General features: G+C 43.9%; 2 non-coding genes across 2 annotated transcripts; one reads left to right on the forward strand and one right to left on the reverse strand.

Annotated features, from left to right (window-relative positions):
* Nucleotides 1-233: 233 nt before the first annotated feature.
* On the reverse strand, nt 234-324 carry trnar-ucu (transfer RNA arginine (anticodon UCU)). The gene is given in 2 exon segments: nt 234-269; nt 288-324. It is a non-coding gene; the product is annotated as a tRNA-Arg (tRNA).
* Nucleotides 325-15,638: 15,314 nt separating this feature from the next.
* trnaf-gaa (transfer RNA phenylalanine (anticodon GAA)) lies at nt 15,639-15,711 on the forward strand. Its single transcript has one exon. It is a non-coding gene; the product is annotated as a tRNA-Phe (tRNA).
* Nucleotides 15,712-19,062: the final 3,351 nt, after the last annotated feature.

A 19,062-nucleotide genomic window follows, 5' to 3' on the forward strand; every position in this document is an offset into this window, starting at 1 on the left:
TCACCAAACAGCTCCTTCCACTGCACCGAAGAAAGAACCAAATCCTGTGTCCTCACCCCAGCGGCTCTCTGTTTCCCTGCTCTCACTCTCCATTATGACGTCACTCCTCGATTTTTTTTTTCCCCTGCTCTGCTCCTGCCGTGCTCCTCTCTCTCTCGGTCTCCGAGTCTGTGCTTTTGGCGCATTTCTTCATTTGTTGTTCCGTTGTGCTCCTCTGTTTCTGGTCCAAAATCTGACTCTGGTGGGACTTGAACCCACAATCTTTGAATATCGTCGTAATCATTATTTAGAAGTCCAACACGCTATCCATTGCGCCACTGAGCCTCACACATTTTTGTTGACATCACTAATGCCTTTGATCTTGTCAGCAGAGACGGCCTCTTCAAACTGCAATGGAACAGAGGCTGCCCTCCTGACCTCTTGGGCATCATCTCTTCTTTCCACGAGAACATGCACAGTTCCATCAGTTACAATGGAGCAACATCAGACGCTTTCAAGATCAGCAGTGGGGTAAAGCAGGGCTGCGCGCTGGCGCCAACTCTCTTAGGAATAGAGGAACATAGGAGTAAGCTATTCAGCCCGTCGAGCCTGCTCTGTCATTCAATTCGATCATGGCTGATCACCTACCTCAAAGCCCCTTTCCCATGCTATCCCCATATCCCTGGATGTCATGAGTATCAAGATTTCTATCAATTTCTGTCTTGAACATGCTCAATGATTGAGCTGCCACAGCCCTCTGGGGCACAGTATTCCAATGATTCACCACCGTCTGAGTGAAGAAATTCCACCCATCTCAGTTTTAAATGGCCTACTCCTTATTCTGAGACGATGTCCTTTGGTTTTAGACTCACCAACCAGGGCAAACATCCTGTCTACATCCACACTGTCACGCCCTGTAAGAATTTTGTCAGTTTCAATCAGATCACCTCTCATTCTTCGAAACTTTAAGGAATACAGGCCCAGTTTCCTCATAAGACAATCCCACCATCCCAGGGATTAGTCTGGTGACATAAAAACAAGAAATGCTGGAACCACTCAGCAGGTCTGGCAGCATCTGTGAAAAGAGAAGCAGAGTTAACGTTTCAGGTCAGTGACCCATCTTCGGAACTGACATATATTAGAAAAGTCACAGGTTATAAGCAAGTGGGGTGGGGGTGGGGCAAGAGATAACAAAGGAGAAGGTGTAGATTGGACAAGGCCACATAGCTGACCAAAAGGTCATGCAGCAAAGGCAAACAATATGTTAATGGTGTGTTGAAAGACAAAGCATTAGTACAGATTAGGTGTTAATGGACTGAATATTGAACAGCAGGAAGTACAAACCTAAAAAAAAACAGTAGGTAAGCAAACTGAACAAACTGAGATGAAATGAAATAAATGCAAAAAAAAGATTAGTCTGTTGACCCTCTGTTTCACCCCCTCTATGGCAAGTGTATCCTTCATAAGATGAGGAGACTAAACTGTACACAATACTCCAGTGCGGATTCACCAAGGCTCTATACAATTGCAGCAAGACATCTTTACTCCTGTACTCATGACCCCTCGTGTGGGTACAACATACCATTTGCCTTCCTAATTGATTGCTGCACCTGCACAAGAGCTTTTAGTGTCTCAGGAACAAGGACACCCAGGTCCCTTTGGACATGGACACTTCCCAACCTCTCACCATTTAATAAATACTCTGTCTTTCTGTTTATTCTACCAAAGTGAATAACTTCACACTTATTCACATTATATTCCATGTTCTTGCCCATTCACTTAGCCTCTCCAGGTCCCCTGGAAGCCTCTCTGCATCCTCCTCACAATTCACACTTCACCGAGCTTTGTGTCATCTGCAAACTTGGAAATATTACATTTAATCCCCACATCCAAATCATTTATATAGGTTGTTAACAGCTGTGGCTCCAACACTGATCCTTGCAGTACCCCAATAGTAACAGCCTGCCATCCTGAGAAGGACCGTTATTCCTGCTCTCTGTTTTCGGTCTGTTCACCAATTCTCAATCCATATCAGTATATTATCCCCAAGCCTATGTGCTCTAATTTTGTTTACTCACCTCCTGTGTCGGACCTTACCAAAGGAAAATACAAATACCACACATCCACTGGTTCTCCTTTATCTGTTCTATAGGTAACATCCTCAAAAATCTCAACAGGTTTTTCAAACCTGTTTTCCTTTTCATAAATCTATGTTGACTCTGCCCAATCATGTCATCATTTTCGAACTGTCTAGTTATCACATCCTTTATCATTGGCATATTCTTCTCCATGCTGCTATTGTACACTTTCAATTACTCAGATATAGGTGTTCACCTGCACATCAAAGCTGACGACAAGCTGTTCAACTTGGCAAGACTGTGCGCCAAGACCAAAGTGGGTAAATTCCTAGTCTGTGAGTTGCTATTTGCTGATGATGCTGTGCTGACATCCCATAATGAAGTTCAGTCACAGCAGCTTGTAGATCGGTTCTCCCTGGCCTGCAAAGAGTTTGGACTGACAATCAGCATCAGGAAGATCAAAGTTATGGGCCAGGACGTAGAGACTCCACTTTCCATCAACATCGACAACCTCACTTTGGAGGTTGTCAACAGCTTCACATACCTTCAATCAACAATCACCAGAAATCTGTCCCTTGATGCTGAAATCAGCACCAGGATTGTCAATGCTGCAGCTGTCATGTCAAAGTTGAGAAGACAAGTGTGAACCGACAGCAAACTGACCGAAAATACAAAGCTCCACGTGTACCAGGCTTGTGTTCTCAGCACCCTCCTTTATAGTAGAGAAGCATCAACAACTTATACAAGCCAAAAAAAGCGGCTGAACAGCTTCCACCTCCACTGCCTCAGATGGATACTGGGCATCTCCTGGCAGGACAGAGTGCCGAATGCGGACGTACACCAGCGTGCAGGGATCCGCAGCATGTTTGCCCTCTTGAGTCAGCGGTGACTCTGTTGACTGGGCCAAATGGATGACGGTCACATTGCCAAAAACATGCTCTATGGTGAGCTTGCTATCAGCATGAGATCAACAGGTCAGGGAAAAAAATCAAGTCCTTTGGAGAGGTTTGAGTTAATTCAGGAGAGTGGGCATGGATTTATCAATGGGAGTTCATGCTTGACGAATCTAACTGCATTTGTTGATAAACTATCTGAGAATACTGATGAAGGGAATGCAGTGGATGTTGTTTATATGGATATTACGAAAGCATTTTATAAAGTACCACATAAAAGGGTGGTTAACAAAATTGAGGTTCATGGATTAGGAGGGTCAGTGTCCATTTGGATAGTAAATTGTTTTAAAGACTGAAAACAGCGAGTCATATTAAATGGTTCTTGGTCAGACCGGAGGATAGTCGACAGTGGTGTTCCCCAAGGGTCAGTGCCAGAACCACTGCTTTTTTTGCTAAAAGTAAGTGACTTGGATCTTGGAATACAGAGTAGAATCTCAAAATAAGCCGATGACACCAAACTTGGAGGAGTGGCCAACAGTGAGGATGATATGAACTGCCTGCAACAGGACAGTGATAGGCTAGCAGAATGGGCAGACAGGTGGCAGATGGAATTTAATAGTGACAAGTGTGAGGTGATGTATTTTGGCATAAGGAATAGGGAGAGGCAATATATACTTAATGGCACAGTTATAAAGAGTGTGCTGGAATAGAGGGACTTGGGGTTCATGTGCACCGATCTTTGAAGGTGGCAAGACATATTGCGAGAGTGGTCAGCAAAGCATATGGGATCTTGTGCTTTATAAATAGAGGCATTGAGTACAAAAGCAGGGAAGTTATGCTGAACCATTATAAAACTCTGGTTAGGCCCCAATTGGAGTGTTGCTTCCAGTTCTGCTCAGCAGACTTTAGAAAGAATGTGAGGGTCCTTGAGAGGATGCAGAGGCGATTTACCAGAATGGATCCAGGGATGGGGGATTTTAGTTACAAGGTTAGGTTGGAAAAGCTAGGATTATTCAGCCTATATCAAAGGAGATTGAGTGGAGAATTGATAGAGGTGTATAACACCTCTAGAGAACAGGCCATCCTGGACTGGGTATTGTGTAATGAGAAAGGATTAGTTAACAATCTTGTTGTGTGGGGTCCCTTGGGGAAGTGCGCCCATAATATGATAAAATTCTTCATTAAGATGGAGAGTGAGAGAGTTGATTCCGAGACTAGGGTCCTGAATCTAAACAAAGGAAACTATGAAGGTATGAGGCGGGAGTTGGCTATGATAGATTGGGGAACGTTACTTAAAGGGTTGACAGTGGATAGGCAATGGCTAGCATTTAAAGAGCGCATGGATGAATTACAACAATTGTTCATTCCTGTCTGTGCAAAAGTAAAACAGGAAGGGTGGCTCAACTGTGGCTTACAAAAGAAATGAAGGGAAGTATTAGATCCAAGGAGGAGAAATATAAAATGGCCAGAACAAGCAGCAAACCTGAAGATTGTGAGCAGTTTGGAATTTAGCAGAGGAGGACAAAAGGATTGATTAAGAAGGGGGAAATAGAGTATGAGAGTAAGCTAGCAGAGAACATAAAAACTGACTGTAAAAGCTTCTCTAGATATGTGTCGAGAAAAAGATTAGTGAAGACAAATGTGGGTCCCTTACAGTCAGAAGCGGGGGAATTTATAATGGGGAACAAAGAAATGGCAGACCAATTAAATACATACTTTGGTTCTGTCTTCACAAAGGACGAGACAAATTACCTCCCAGAAATGTTGGGGAACATAGGGTCTAATGAGAAGGAGGAACTGTATGAAATCTGTATTCGTAGGGAATGTTTGGGAAATTGATGGGATTGAAGGCCGATAAATCCCCAAGGCCTGATAATCTGCATCCCAGAGTACTTAAGGAGGTGGCCCTTGAAATAGCAGATGCATTTCTGGTCTTGTTTCAAAATTCTATCGACTCTGGAACAGTTCCAATGGATTGGACGGTAGTTAATGTAACTCCACTATTTAAAAAAAGAGGCAGAAAGAAAACAGCGAATTATATACCGGTTAGCCTGACATCAGTCGTGGGGAAAATGCTGGAGTCCATTATAAAAGATGTAATAGCAGAGTGCAATAATAACTCGTCTCCACTCCCAGTATTTCTAAATCCCACACATTCACTATGATGTGAACAATTATTTCCTGTTGTGTCTCTCTCAGATTTGTAAACTTCACTGTATTGGAGTGAGGTGACATCTACTGGCGGGAAGCAAGAACTGCAATCAAGCAGCAGAAACTCCACAGTCTGTCAGGGTGAAAGAAACATTGCAATGTGAGGACACAGCGAAGTGGTTTGATTGGGTAGATGGAGACATGATTCCACTTGTGGTGGTGTCTGAAGCAAAGGCCAGAAATACAAAATTGTCATTAATAAAAGAAATGAGGAATTCATGAAAAATGTAGTAACGTAGTGAATGGTTAGAATGTGGATAGCATAGAAAGTGAGATTGGATGGACAGAAGCAGTCTGAAAGGATGGCTGAAACAAAAAGTGAGTGCCCTGAAACGTTAACTGTGTTTCTCTCAGCACAGATGCTGCCAGAGCTGCTGAACATTTCCAGCACTTTCTGTTTTTATTTCAGCATATGCAGGATGTTGCTTTGATCTGAAAAAAAAATGGATGATTGGCTGGGGGGTTCCAGTGAAATTCCACAGCAGCTAAAGAAACCTGACTGGTCAGTGGATCGTTGGTCTAGGGGTATGATTCTCGCTTAGGGAATATGATTGATTAACATGTAAGAAATCCAGGGTTCTAATCCCAGATGAGCCCTGGCCTGCTGGCATTTTTAGATTAAGGTTATCTATTGGTTTCAGCCTTGCAGAAGGTGGAATTGACTTCCAAACAGAGCTGCCATGAGGACCAGACAACTGGATTCAAAGAGCTTGTCGACAAAATTGCAATTAACTGAATGCACAGCGAGCCAAGTGGGAATATAAAGTTGTTGCTGTAATTGTGACCTGACTCCAAAAACAACAGGACTGGGTTCTGGACTGGAATGGAATGGAATTCTTCAGTGTTTCTGTTGTTTGGCTTGCATTGACTCATCGATTTTCTTGTTTTTCACTTTGTCGATGCCTTTGAATAATTGTGGATCCTTCTTCAGGGTGTCTTCTTTCACCAGGTAGTTCTGACCTCTGATGATGTTGATTGTAATCAGCTTCAATTCGCTGATAGTTTTGGAAGTGAGCAGATTTCCTTTGCTTGAGTCTACAACATGGAACTCAGTCTGACATGTGGACCCATGGGAGGATTTGAATGCCATCCCTGCGTTGGAGTTGCATCCATCTAATAAGAGACCGAGTAGAAGTGACAGTTCTGTCAGTCGAATATGAGACTTTTAATGGCAGGGTTGTGAGTTTGAGTGCCATTCTGTTATTCCCTTTTTTAAGGCTTCATGAGCAGAGAGTACAGGGAGTGTTTGAAATGAGCAAGTCTCGCTTTGATTCAGGACTCTTACCTCTCAGCAGCATCTCACTATGAAAGATTGAATTTGATCTCATTTCATTCTCAGCTCGGGGTCAGTGTGGCTCAGTGGCACTTCTGGCTGTCTCCCGCTTCACAATCCATCAGTACTGAGAAAGCAATGGGGAATATTACTCACATGTTGTGTTCTTTAATTTTTTGGAAAACTTGAATGTATGTATTTTCTTCCAAAACAAGGACACCAAGCCGCTGTTAACGTAGGACTGAAATAGCTCAGTTGGGAGAGTGTGAGACTGAAAATCTAAAGGTCCCTGGTTCAATCCCGGGTTTCAGCAATTTCGCTTCCTTATGCGTCCCTTGCCTTGGTTCTGATTTTCCAGTTGCACAATTTACTTTGAGATTATTTCCCAAGCACCAGTGGATTGAATTTGAGAAACAACACAGAGTCATTTACAACATAGAAGGTGGTCATTTGGCCTATCACGTCCATGCTGGCTCTCCCCGGAGCAATCTAGTCAGTTCCACTCACCAGCTCGATACCTTTCCTCCTGCAAGTTTCTTTCCTTCAAGTATCCATCCAATTTCCTTTTCAAATCATTGATTGTCTCTGCTTCCACCACACTCGTGGGCCAAGACATTACCACCCACAACATAAAAAATTCCAACTCATCAAGGATGGGAAATATTTACATCTTCTATATTTGCTTATTCTCTATTTCTATGAGAATAGACTGGCAGTCAACATGAAAGGAAACCCAAACATCTTCGAGCAGCATGTAAATGATAAGTGGGTAGTAAGAGGTTGAGTCGGGCCTATTAGGGACAAAAAGGATAATATAAGCTTAGAGGTGCAGGGCAATGTTAATCTACTTAATGAGTACTTTGTATCAGTGATCACTAAGGAAGTGGAATTTGACAAAATATCAGTCGAAGTGAAGAGAGCAGAGTCAATGGAGAGGGTACAAATTGAGAGAGGGTGGTACTAAAAAGGCTGGCTGTGCTTAGGGAAGATAAATCACCTGGTCTGGATGGCTGGCATCCCAGGTTGCGAAAGGAAATGCGGATGCAGATAATGGAAGAGTTTGCCATAATCTTCCAATCTTCCCTGGATACGGGGGAGGTGCCAGAGGATTAAACAGTGGCAAATGCGACACCCTTATTCAAGAAAGGGTGTAAGGACAGTCCAGGTAACTACAGGCCAGTTAGATTAACAGCAGCGGTGGGTAAGGTTTTAGAAAGAATAATCAGGGTAAAAAATCAACAGTCACTTGGAGAGGTTCGAGTTAATTAAGGAGAGTGAGCATGGATTTATAAATGGGAGTTCATGCTTGACGAATCTAACTGCATTTTTTGATGAACTAACAGAGCAGGTTGATGAAGGGAATGCAGTGGATGTTGTTTATATGGATTTTAAGTAAGCGTTTGACAAGGTACCACATAAAAGGGCGGTTAACAAAATTGAGGTTCGTGGTATAGGAGGGTCAGTGTCCAATTGGATAGAAAATTGGTTTAAGGACAGAAAACAGCGAGTCTTATTAAATGGTTCTTTGTCAGACTGGAGGATAGTCGACAGTGGTGTTCCCCAAGGGTCAGTGCTAGAACCACTGCTTTTTTTGCTCACGGTAAGTGACTTGGATCTTGGAATACAGAGTAGAATCTCAAAATATGCCGATGACACCAAACCTGGAGGTGCGGCAAACAGTGAAGATGATATGAACTGCCTGCAACAGGACAGTGATAGGCTAGCAGAATGGGCAGACAGGTGGCAGATGGAATTTAATAGTGACATGTGTGAGGTGATGTATTTTGGCATAAGGAATAGGGAGAGGCAATATATACTTAATGGCACAGTTCTAAAGAATGTTCTGGAATAGAGGGACTTGGGGTTCATGTGCATCAATCTTTGAAGGAGGCAAGTCATATTGCGAGAGTGGTTCGCAAAGCATATGGGATCTTGGGCTTTATAAATAGAGGCATTGAGTACAAAAGCAGGGAAGTTATGCTGAACCATTATAAAACTCTGGTTAGGCCCCAATTGGAGTGTTGCTTCCAGTTCTGCTCAGCAGACTTTAGAAAGAATGTGAGGGTCCTTGAGAGGACGGAGAGGCGATTTACCAGAATGGATCCAGGGATGGGGGATTTTAGTTACAAGGTTAGGTTGGAAAAGCTAGGATTATTCTGCCTTTCTCAAAGGAGATTGAGTGGAGAATTGATAGAGGTGTATAACACCTCTAGAGAACAGGCCATCCTGGACTGGGTATTGTGTAATGAGAAAGGATTCGTTAACAATCTTGTTGTGTGGGGTCCCTTGGGGAAGTGCGCCCATAATATGATAAAATTCTTCATTAAGATGGAGAGTGAGAGAGTTGATTCCGAGACTCGGGTCCTGAATCGAAACAAAGGAAACTATGAAGGTCTGAGGCGGGAGTTGGTTTTGATAGATTGGGGAACGTTACTTAAAGGGTTGACAGTGGATAGGCAATGGCTAGCATTTAAAGAGCGCATGGATGAATTACAACAATTGTTCATTCTTGTCTGTGTAAAATTAAAACAGGAAGGGTGGCTCAACTGTGGCTTACAAAAGAAATTAAGGAAAGTATTAGATCCAAGGAGGAGAAATATAAAATGGCCAGAACAAGCAGCAAACCTGAAGATTGTGAGCAGTTTGGAATTTAGCAGAGGAGGACAAAAGGATTGATTAAGAAGGGGGAAATTGAGTATGAGAGTAAGCTAGCAGAGAACATAAAAACTGACTGTAAAAGCTTCTATAGATATGTGTAGAGAAAAAGATTAGTGAAGACAAATGTGGGCCCCTTACAGTCAGAAACGGGGGAATTTATAATGGGGAACAAAGAAATGGCAGACCAATTAAATACATACTTTGGATCTGTCTTCACAAAGGAGGATACAAATTATCTCCCAGAAATGTTGGGGAACATAGGGTCTAGTGAGAAGGAGGAGAAGGGTCTAGGAGAAGGAGCCTTTCAGTGCAGCAGCTTTTTCGGGAGCAGAGTGTGAGCGAGTGAGCAGCTGGGAAAGTCAGTTTGAAAGTAAATTTAATTTCCTTTTGTTTTTCGGCGGTGGCCAGGGGGCTGCTGGGTAAGTAAAACACTGTATATTTGGGCGGTTTCTGAACCCGAGACACCACACTTGTAGTGTCTCCCACCCGCCCTCCTGCTCTAACCAAAAAAAAAGGACTCGGTGGGGTGTTTATAAGGTAAGGCTTTTTCGATTTCTCTGGTTTTATTGTGATTGGTAAAAACTTTACGTTCCTTTTTCATTTAACTAAGTTTAAACTTAAGATTAAAAATTGCAGGAGATCTCAGACCCGTATCATGCTTCTCTTGCTCAATGTGGGAGCTCAGGGACATGGCTGATGACCCTGACTCCTTCACGTGCAGGAAGTGTGTCCAGCTGCAGCTCTTGTTAGACCGCATGACGGCTCTCGAGCAGCGGATGGACTCACTTTGGAGCATGCGCGATGCTGAGGAGGTCGTGGATAGCACGTTTAGTGAATTGGTCACACCGCAGATTAGGATTGCTGAGGGAGAAAGGGAATGGGTGACCAAAAGGCAGAGAAAGAGCAGGAAGGCAGCGCAGGAGTCCCCTGCGGTCATCTCCCTCCAAAACAAGTATACCGTTTTGGATACTGTTGAGGGAGATGGCTCACCTGGGGAAGGCAGCAGTAGCCAGGTCCATGGCACCGTGGCTGGCTCTGCTGTTCAGAAGGGCGGGAAAAAGAGTGGAAGGGCGATAGTCGTAGGGGATTCGATTGTAAGGGGAGTAGATAGGCGGTTCTGTGGTCGAAAACGAGGCTCCCGAATGGGATGTTGCCTCCCAGGTGCACGGGTCAGGGACGTCTCAGATCGGCTGCAGAACATTCTAAAGGGGGAGGGTGAACAGCCAGTTGTCATTGTGCACATAGGCACTAATGATATAGGTAAAAAACGGGATGAGGTCCTACAAGCAGAGTTTAGGGAGTTAGGAGCCAAGTTAAAAAGTAGGACCTCAGAGGTAGTAATCTCAGGATTACTACCAGTGCCACGTGATAGTCAGAGTAAAAATGAAAGAATAGTCAGGATGAATGCGTGGCTTGAGAGATGGTGCAGGAAGGAGGGGTTCAGATTTTTGGGACATTGGGACCGGTTCTGTGGGAGGTGGGACTATTACAAATTGGACGGTCTACACCTGGGCCGGACTAGAACCAATGTCCTTGGAGGTACTTTTGCTAACGCTGTTGGGGAGGGTTTAAACTAATGTGGCAGGGGGATGGGAACCAATTGAGGTCAGTTGACAGTAAGGAGGTAGTAACAAAAGCCTGTAAGGAACTAGATAATGAAGTCAGTGTGACTAAGGGGAAGAGCAGGCAGGGAGCAGATGATGAATATAAAGGGACTGGTGGTCTGAGGTGCATTTGTTTTAATGCAAGAAGTGTAGTAGGTAAGGCAGATGAACTTAGGGCTTGGATTAGTACCTGGGAGTATGATGTTATTGCTATTACTGAGACTTGGTTGAGGGAAGGGCATGATTGGCAACTAAATATCCCAGGATATCGATGCTTCAGGCGGGATAGAGAGGGAGGTATAAGGGGTGGAGGAGTTGCATTACTGGTCAAAGAGGATATCACAGCTGTGCTGAAGGAGGGCACTATGGAGGACTCGAGCAGTGAGGCAATATGGACAGAACACAGAAATAGGAAGGGTGCGGTAACAATGTTGGGGCTGTACTACAGGCCTCCCAACAGCGAGCGTGAGATAGAGGTACAAATATGGAAACAGATTATGGAAAGATGTAGGAGCAACAGGGTGGTGGTGATAGGAGATTTTAATTTTCCCAACATTGACTGGGATTCGCTTAGTGTTAGAGGTCCAGATGGAGCAGAATTTGTAAGGAGCATCCAGGAGGGTTTTCTAGAGCAGTATGTAAATAGTCCAACTCGGGAAGGGGCCATACTGGACCTGGTGTTGGGGAATGAGCCCGGCCAGGTTGTTGAAGTTTCAGTAGGGGACTACTTTGGGAATAGTGATCACAATTCCGTAAGCTTTAAAATACTCATGGACAAAGACGAGAGTGGTCCTAAAGGAAGAGTGCTAAATTGGGGGAAGGCCAACTACACCAAAATTCGGCAGGAGCTGGGAAATGTAGATTGGGAGCAGCTGTTTGAAGGTAAATCCACATGTGATATGTGGGAGGCTTTTAAAGAGAGGTTGATTAGCGCGCAGGAGAGACATGTTCCTGTGAAAATGAGGGATAGAAAGGGCAAGATTAGGGAACCATGGATGACAGGTGAAATTGTGAGACTAGCTAAGAGGAAAAAGGAAGCATACATTAGGTCTAGGCGGCTGATGAAAGACGTAGCTTTGAAAGAATATCGGGAATGTAGGACCAATCTGAAACGAGGAATTAAGAGGGCTAAAAGAGGTCATGAAATATCTTTAGCAAACAGGGTTAAGGAAAATCCCAAAGCCTTTTATTCATATATAAGGAGAAAGAGGGTAACTAGAGAAAGGATTGGCCCACTAAAGGACAAAGGAGGAATGTTATGCTTGGACTCAAAGAAAATGGGTGAGATTCTAAACGAGTACTTTGCATCGGTATTCACCGAGGAGAGGGACATGACGGATGTTGAGGTTAGGAACAGATGTTTGATTACTCTAGGTCAAGTCGGCATAAGGAGGGAGGAAGTGTTGGGTATTCTAAAGGGCATTAAGGTGGACAAGTCCCCAGGTCCGGATGGGATCTATCCCAGGTTACTGAGGGAAGCGAGAGAGGAAATAGCTGGGGCCTTAACAGATATCTTTGCAGCATCCTTAAACACGGGTGAGGTCCCGGAGGACTGGAGAATTGCTAATGTTGTCCCCTTGTTTCAGAAGGGTAGCAGGGATAATCCAGGTAATTATAGACCGGTGAGCCTGACGTCAGTGGTAGGGAAGCTGCTGGAGAAGATACTGAGGGATAGGATCTATTCCCATTTGGAAGAAAATGGGCTCATCAGTGATAGGCAACATGGTTTTGTGCAGGGAAGGTCATGTCTTACCAACTTAATAGAATTCTTTGAGGAAGTGACAAAGTTGATTGATGAGGGAAGGGCTGTCGATGTCATATACATGGACTTCAGTAAGGCGTTTGATAAGGTTCCCCATGGCAGGCTGATGGAGAAAGTGAAGGCGCTTGGGGTCCAAGGTGTACTAGCTAGATGGATAAAGAACTGGCTGGGCAACAGGAGACAGAGAGTAGCAGTAGAAGGGAGTTTCTCAGAATGGAGACGTGTGACCAGTGGTGTTCCACAGGGATCCGTGCTGGGACCACTGTTGTTTGTGATATACATTAATGATTTGGAGGAAAGTATAGGTGGACTGATTAGCAAATTTGCAGACGACACTAAGATTGGTGGAGTAGCAGATAGTGAAGGGGACTGTCAGAGAATACAGCAGAATATAGATAGATTGGAGAGTTGGGCAGAGAAATGGCAGATGGAGTTCAATCAGGGCAAATGCGAGGTGATGCATTTTGGAAGATCCAATTCAAGAGTGAACTATACAGTAAATGGAAAAGTCCTGGGGAAAATTGATGTCCAGAGAGATTTGGGTGTTCAGGTCCACTGTTCCCTGAAGGTGGCAACGCAGGTAAATAGAGTGGTCAAGAAGGCATACGGCATGCTTTCCTTCATCGGACGGGGCATTGAGTACAAGAGTTGGCAGGTCATGTTACAGTTGTATAGGACGTTGGTTCGGCCACATTTGGAATACTGCATACAGTTCTGGTCGCCACATTATCAAAAGAATGTGGATGCTTTGGAGAGGGTGCAGAGGAGGTTCACCAGGATGTTGCCTGGTATGGAGGGCGCTAGCTATGAAGAGAGGTTGAGCAGATTAGGATTATTTTCATTAGAAAGACGGAGGTTGAGGGGGGACCTGATTGAGGTGTACAAAGTCATGAGAGGTATCGACAGGGTGGATCGCAAGAGGCTTTTTCCCAGAGTGGGGGTTTCAATTACTAGAGGACACGAGTTCAAAGTGAAAGGGGAAAAGTTTAGGGGGGATATGCGTGGAAAGTTCTTTACACAGAGGGTGGTGGGCACCTGGAACGCATTGCCAGCGGAGGTGGTAGATGCGGGCACGATGGAGTCTTTAAAGATGTATCTAGACAGATACATGAATGGGCAGGAAGAAAAGAGATACAGAACCTTAGAAAATAGGCGACATGTTTAGAGAGAGTATCTGGATCGGCGCAGGCTTGGAGGGCCGAAGGGCCTGTTCCTGTGCTGTAATTATCTTTGTTCTTTGTTCTTGTTCTAGGAACTGTATGAAATCAGTATTGGTAGGGAATGTTTGGGAAATTGATGGGATTGAAGGCCGATAAATCCCCAGGGCCTGATAATCTACATCCCAGAGTACTTAAGGAAGTGGCCCTTGAAATAGCAGTTGCATTTCTGGTCTTTTTTCAAACTTCGCTCGACTCTGGAACAGTTCCAATGGATTGGACGGTAGTTAATGTAACTCCACTATTTAAAAAAAGAGGCAGAAAGAAAACAGCGAATTACATACCGGTTAGCCTGACATCAGTCGTGGGGAAAATGCTGGAGTCCATTATAAAAGATGTAATAGCAGAGTGCAATAATAACTCGTCTCCACTCCGAGTATTTCTGAATCCCACACATTCACTATAATGTGAACAATTATTTCCTGTTGTGTCTCTCTCAGATTTGTCAACTTCACTGTATTGGAGTGAGGTGACATCTACTGGCGGGAAGCAAGAACTGCAATCAAGCAGCAGAAACTCCACAGTCTGTCAGGGTTCAAGAAACATTGCAATGCGCGGATCCAGCGAAGTGGTTTGATTGGGTAGATGGAGACATGATTCCAGTTGTGGTGGTTTCTGAAGCAAAGGCCAGAAATACAAAATTGTCATTAATAAAAGAAATGAGGAATTCATGAAAAATGTAGTAACGTAGTGAATGGTTAGAATGTGGATAGAATAGAAAGTGAGATTGGATGGACAGAAGCAGTCTGAAAGGATGGCTGAAACAAAAGGTGAGTGCCCTGAAACGTTAACTGTGTTTCTCACAGCACAGATGCTGCCAGAGCTGCTGAACATTTCCAGCACTTTCTGTTTTTATTTCAGCATTTGCAGGATGTTGCTTTGATCTGAAAAAAAATGGATGATAGGCTGGGGGGTTCCAGTGAAATTCCACAGCAGCTAATAAACCCTGACTTGTCAGTGGCTCGTTGGTGTAGGGGTATGATTCTCGCTTAGGGAGAATAGTTAAGTAACATGCGAGAGATCCTGGGTTCAAGTCCCGGACGAGCCTGGTCTGCTGGCATTTTTACATTAAGGTTATCTATTGGTTTCAGCCTTGCAGAAGGTGGAATTGACTTCCAAACAGAGCTGGCATGAGGACCAGACAACTGGATTCAAAGAGCTTGTCGACAAAATTGCAATTAACTAAATGTACAGAAAGCCAAGTGGGAATATAAAGTTGTTGCTGTAATTGTGACCTGACTCCAAAAACAACAGGACTGGGTTCTGGACTGGAATGGAATGGAATTCTTCAGTGTTTCTGTTGTTTGGCTTGCATTGACTCATCGATTTTCTTGTTTTTCACATTGTTGATGCCTTTGAATAATTGTGGATCCTTCTTCAGGGTGTCTTCTTTCACCAGGTAGTTCTGACCTCTGATGATGTTGATAGTAATCAGCTTCAATTCGCTGATAGTTTTGGAAGTGAGCAGATTTCCTTTGCTTGAGTCTACAACATGGAACTCAGTCTGACATGTGGACCCATGGGAGGATTTGAATGCCATCCCTGCGTTGGAGTTGCATCCATCCAATAAGAGACCGAGTAGATGTGACAGTTCTATCAGTCGAATATGAGACTTTTAATGGCAGGGTTGTGAGTTTGAGTGCCATTCTGTTTTTCCCTTTTGTAAGGCTTCATGAGCAGAGAGTACAGGGAGTGTTTGAAATGAGCAAGTCTCGCTTTGATTCAGGACTCTTACCTCTCAGCAGCATCTCACTATGAAAGATTGAATTTGATCTCATTTCATTCTCAGCTCGGGGTCTGTGCGGCTCAGTGGCACTTCTGGCTGTCTCCCGCTTCACAATCCATCAGTACTGCGAAAGCAATGGGGAATATTACTCACATGTTGTGTTCTTTAATTTTTTGGAAAACTTGAATGTATGTATTTTCTTCCAAAACAAGGACACCAAGCCACTGTTAATGTAGGGCTGAAATAGCTCAGTTGGGAGAGCGTTAAACTGAAGATATAAAGGTTCCTGGTTCAATCCCGGGTTTCAGCAATTTTGCTTCCTTATGCGTCCCTTGCCTTGGTTGTGATTTTCCAGTTGCACAATTTACTTTGAAATTATTTACCAAGCACCAGTGGATTGAATTTGAGAAACAACACAGAGTCATTTACAGCACAGAAGGTGGTCGTTTGGCCTATCACGTCCATGCTGGCTCTCCCCGGAGCAATCTAGTCAGTTCCACTCACCAGCTCGATCCCTTTCCTCCTGCAAGTTTCTTTCCTTCAAGTATCCATCTAATTTCCTTTTCAAATCATCGATTGTCTCTGCTTCCACCACACTCGTGGGCCAAGTCATTACCACCCACAACATAAGAAAGTTCCACCTCATCAAGGATGGGAAATACTTACATCTTCTATATTTGCTTATTCTCTATTTCTATGAGAATAGACTGGCAGTCAACATGAAAGGAAACCCAAAAATCTTCGAGCAGCATGTAAATGATAAGTGGGTAGTAAGAGGTTGAGTCGGGCCTATTCGGGACAAAAAGGATAATATAAGCTTAGAGGTGCAGGGCAATGTTAATCTACTTAATGAGTACTTTGTATCAGTGATCACTAAGGAAGTGGAATTTGACAAAATATCAGTCGAAGTGAAGAGAGTAGAGTCAATGGAGAGGGTACAAATTGAGAGAGGGAGCTACTAAAAAGGCTGGCTGTGCTTAGGGTAGATAAATCACCTGGTCTGGATGGCTGGCATCCCAGGTTGCGAAAGGAAATGCGGATGCAGATAATGGAAGAGTTTGCCATAATCTTCCAATCTTCCCTGGATACGGGGGAGGTGCCAGGAGTAAACAGTGGCAAATGCGACGCCCTTATTCAAGAAAGGGTGTAAGGACAGTCCGGCTAACTACAGGCTAGTTAGATTAACAGCAGCGGTGGGTAAGGTTTTAGAAAGAATAATCAGGGTAAAAAATCAACAGTCACTTGGAGAGGTTTGAGTTAATTAAGTAGAGTGTGCATGGATTTATAAATGGGAGTTCATGCTTGACTAATCTAACTGCATTTTTTGATGAACTAACAGAGCAGCTTGATGAAGGGAATGCAGTGGATGTTGTTTATATGGATTTTAAGGAAGCGTTTGACAAGGTACCACATAAAAGTGGGGTTTACAAAATTGAGGTTCGTGATATAGGAGGGTCAGTGTCCAATTGGATAGAAAATTGGTTTAAGGACAGAAAACAGGGAGTCTAATGAAATGATTCTTTGTCAGACTGGAGGATAGTCGACAGAGGTGTTCCCCAAGGGTCAGTGCTAGAACCACTGCTTTTTTTGCTAAAGATAAATGACTTGGATCTTGGAATATTGAGTCGAATCTCAAAATATCCCGATGACAACAAACTTGGAGGAGTGGCAAACAGTGAGGATGATATGAACTGCCTGCAACAGGACAATGATAGGCTAGCAGAATGGGCAGACAGGTGGCAGATGGAATTTAATAGTGACAAGTGTGAGGTGATGTATTTTGGCATAAGGAATAGGGAGAGGCAATATTTACTTAATGGCACAGTTCTAAAGTGTGTGTTGGAATAGAGGGACTTGGGGTTCATGTGCATCAATCTTTGAAGGTGGCAAGACATATTGCGAGAGTGGTTAGCAAAGCATATGGGATCTTGGGCTTGAAAAAAAGAGGCATTGAGTACAAAGCAGGGAAGTTATGCTGAACCATTATAAAGCTCTGGTTAGGCCCCAGTTGGAGTGTTGCTTCCAGTTTTGCTTACCACACTTAAGAAAGAATGTGAGCGTCCTTGAGAGGATGCAGAGGAAATTCACCAGAATGGATCCAGGGATGGAGGATTTTAGTTACAAGGTTAGGTTGGAAAAGCTAGGGTTGTTCTACCTGCATCAAAGGAGAGTGAGGGGAGAATTGATAGATGTGTTTTTGGCTATGACAGTTTTAAATAAATTGGCAAGGAAACATTGTTCCCGTTAACTATTGGTACAAGGACTAGGGGACACAGATTGAAGGTTTTGGACAGGAGATACAGGGGGAATGTGCGCAAGAACGAGTTTGCACTGATTGGTGATGATCTGTAACTCGCTGCCCAAGAGGGCGGTGGAAATGGAGACAATCGAGGATTAGAAAAGGAATTTGAATGGGCACTTGAAGGAAATAATTTTACAGGGCTATGGGATCGAGCAGACAAGTAATAACTCGTCTCCACTCCTAGTATTTCTAAATCCCACACATTCACTATAATGTGAACAATTCTTTCCTGTTGTGTCTCTCTCAGATTTGTAAACTTCACTGTATTGGAGTGAAGTGACATCTACTGGCAAGAAACAAGAACTGCCGTGATGAGATCAGCCATGATTGTATTGAACGGCAGAGCAGGCTCGAGTGGCTGACTTGCCGACTCCGGCTCCTCGTTCTTATGTTCATAGAATCATGCAGCACAGAAGGAGGCCATTCGGCCCCATTGTGCCTCTGCTGACTCTCTGACAAAAAGATGCAATTAGTCCAACCCCCTGCCTATTTCCCCATAATCCTGGAGAATTTCACTTTGAAATATTTGTCCAATTCCTTTATGAAAGTTATAATTGAATCTGTTTCCACCACCCTGTCAGACAATTCATTCCAAATCCGAATCAGTTACTGGGTAAAAAGATCTCTCCTCACCTCCCCTTGACATTTCTGGCCAATTATTTTAAATCTGTGTCATCTGGTTACTGACCCCCAGGACAGTGGAAACAGTTTCTCCCTCTCTACCCTATGAAAATCCTTCATGATTCTGAACACCTCTATTAAATCTTCCCTTAACCTTCTCTACTCTGAGGAGAACAATCCCAGCTTCACCAGCCTGTCCAGAGAACTGACACCCCTCATCTCTGGTATCATTCTAGTAAATCTCCTCTGAACTGTCTCAGAAGCTTTGATGTCCTTTCTAAAGCCTGGTGCCCAGAACTGGACACATTACTCGAGCTGAGATCGAGCCAGCGACGCCCACATCCCACGAACGAATATAAAAACGCTCCCGAACCAGTCCCCAATTCTTAAGCATTTATCGACGCTCCCTGCCCAGTCCCCAAATCTTATTCATTTAGAAACGCTCCCTGCCCAGTCTCCAACTCTTATTCAATTATCGACACTCCCTGCCCAGTCCCCAATTCTTATCCATTTACAGACGCTTCCTGACCAGTACCCAAATCTTATTCATTTAGAGACGCTCCCTGCCCAGTCCCCCAATTCTTATCCATTTGCAGACGCTCCCTGCCCAGTTCTCAATTCTTATCCATTTACAGACGCTCCCTGACCAGTACCAAAATTTTATTCATTTAGAGACGCTCCCTGACAAGTCCCCAATTCTTATCCATTTATGGACGCCGTTTCGGGAAGCCTCACCGG

The sequence above is a fragment of the Heterodontus francisci genome, unplaced genomic scaffold, assembly GCF_036365525.1.
Source record: "Heterodontus francisci isolate sHetFra1 unplaced genomic scaffold, sHetFra1.hap1 HAP1_SCAFFOLD_51_1, whole genome shotgun sequence".
NCBI lineage: Eukaryota > Metazoa > Chordata > Chondrichthyes > Heterodontiformes > Heterodontidae > Heterodontus > Heterodontus francisci.